Consider the following 2259-nt stretch of genomic DNA (forward strand, 5'->3'; position numbering starts at 1 on the left):
CCATATTTTGTGGAGTATTTTTATTTGTTTCCCCCACCTCCTCCTGTATGCTGCTTCCTGAGCTATGTTCCTGTACAACCTCGCAGGATGAGCACTTTCAAAATTAGACTTACTATGCAAAACTGCATTTCCTTTTTTATTCTGAACCTTCTTGCTTTAGGCATCCGAGGTTTTCCACACAGAGTGTTCTGTGAACCTGTCAAAAGGCATTGGCTCTGAGATTTTATGATTTTAAAGACAGTGTTTCTTTCTGTTGGCCTCTTTTTTGTGTGTGCCAGTTTTTACGATTCTAGAATGTGTATTCTGTTCATTTATTCTATCTGCTCTTCCTTCTGAGCATATGTTCCAGTTGGAATTTTTGTTATTGTTGTTGGGAGGAATTATCAAAATATGGTGCTATTTGTATTTCTGTCATCATTTTCTATTGTATAATGATGTTTTGTAGATCATGACAGTAATATCAGCAATGATATATTTTTTTTCTGTCAGTACCAGGCCTTGAACTCCAGGCTTTGCACTCTTGGTCAACTTGTTTGTTCACAGCTGGCTCTCTTTGCCCCCTGCCTGGCTCATTGTTGGTTAATTGGAAGTAGAGTGTCATAGACTTTTCTGCTGAGGTTAGCTTCAAACTGTGTTCCTCAAATCTCAGCTTCCTAAGTTGGTAGGATTATAGGCAGGAACCCACCACCAGCACGTGGCTGAAAGTTTCCAATTTCTATGCTGTTTTCATCTTCCTTTTTGATTAATTGAGTAGATAGGTCAGATACTACTTTGGTTCCCGCGTTGGTGAGTTATATTAGGAGGTTCACTGATGATTGGTTCTTTAGGCCAAACAAGCACCTTCACCCAGGTCTCCTGGCTTCCCCACATTTGTACTGGGTCTTATACTCAAGGCCTTGTTCTGCAAGACAAGCACTCTAGCATTCTCAAGCCCATGACCCTCTGCTCATTTTGAGGAAGCTCAAAAGCAGGCTTTTCTGCTTGGAAGTCCTGGAGCTGAAATTCTACAGATCTGAACCTCTCGTGTAGCTAAATTGATAGGCTCACACCACTATGCCTAGCTGTGGATAGAGAAAGGGTCTTGAGAACTTTGGCCTTGGCTGACCTCCAATCATGATCCTCCCAATCTTAACCTCCCAAGTAGCTCGAATTTCATGTTTGAGTCACCAACACCCAGCTCAAAGTTTCTTACTGTCAGCGATATGTTTAACTTGACTGAGATCATTTTCTAGATTTTCATCATATTCATGTCCCTGTTAGGGTGCCAGTAAGTTGCTTAATAATATAAAGGGCTACACACACAAGTTTAATAATCTCAGAAATCAAACTAGAATTTATATGGTGAGATTACAGTATTGGTTACTTTACAACAAACTAAGTGGAGAAAATTTTAACTTTGAGTAAGGCTCTGTGAGTAAAGCAGGTATATTCCAATCCTGGCATATGCATTTAATACTTTTTAATAAGCTATTCAGCTTAATGAATTAGTTGTGGATAAAACAGACAAAAACAGGCCATTGACAGCTAGGAAAATAGACTTCTTCAATAATGAGAAATAGATTTAAGAGGTTGTGAAAAGACACATTTATATTTTTCATAATTAGCTCTCACAGAAGGAATTAGTTTTATGGGAAACACATATAATGAGGAACTAATATCCACAGATCACTCAGAACTTGCCTGCTTTTGTCTGCATTGTTTAAAATCTCTCATGTCGCTGTCATGTTGAAAACTTATTATAGCCCATGCTAACTCGTGTTAGCTGGGAATTTATCCAGTTTAGGACACATAAATAAATTCCTTGTTTCAAATGTAAAACTACCACGTTATTAATAACAACTCAATGCCATTCAGTTTGAACAAGGAAAAATGGTTAGCAAGTCATTCAGTTTGAACAAGGAAAAATGATTAGCAAGACAGAAGTGAACACTTTACAGGTGTGCTGATATGCTGAGATGGTTATAAAGTCAAATATTAACACATTGATGTCCTGGCAAGTTGGTCCATGAGCAAACAACACATCAGAGCAGGGAAATACCACTATACTATGAAAACGACCAATTATCATGCTTTTGCTAACTAGATCATTCTCAATTTCTGTACTTGTCAGAATTTTGGAAGTGGTGAGAAAGGTTTGTATAACAAATAATGGGTACCTAGTAATATGCCAACCTCTTCAATGTAATAGAAGAAGCAGTTCCAAAATTCTTATAGAACAATAAAAACCCCAAGTAGCAAAAACAATCTTTAGCAGAAAGA

The 2259-nt window shown here is 37.8% G+C and overlaps 1 protein-coding gene across 1 annotated transcript in view; it reads left to right on the forward strand.

Moving 5' to 3' along the window:
- The window catches only part of Nrg1 (neuregulin 1), a 209888-nt gene that overhangs the window by 42977 nt on the left and 164652 nt on the right, over positions 1-2259 (forward strand). The window lies entirely within an intron of this gene.

This window comes from Dipodomys ordii, unplaced genomic scaffold (assembly GCF_000151885.1).
Source record: "Dipodomys ordii isolate 6190 unplaced genomic scaffold, Dord_2.0 Scaffold4, whole genome shotgun sequence".
NCBI classification, from domain to species: Eukaryota; Metazoa; Chordata; class Mammalia; order Rodentia; family Heteromyidae; genus Dipodomys; species Dipodomys ordii.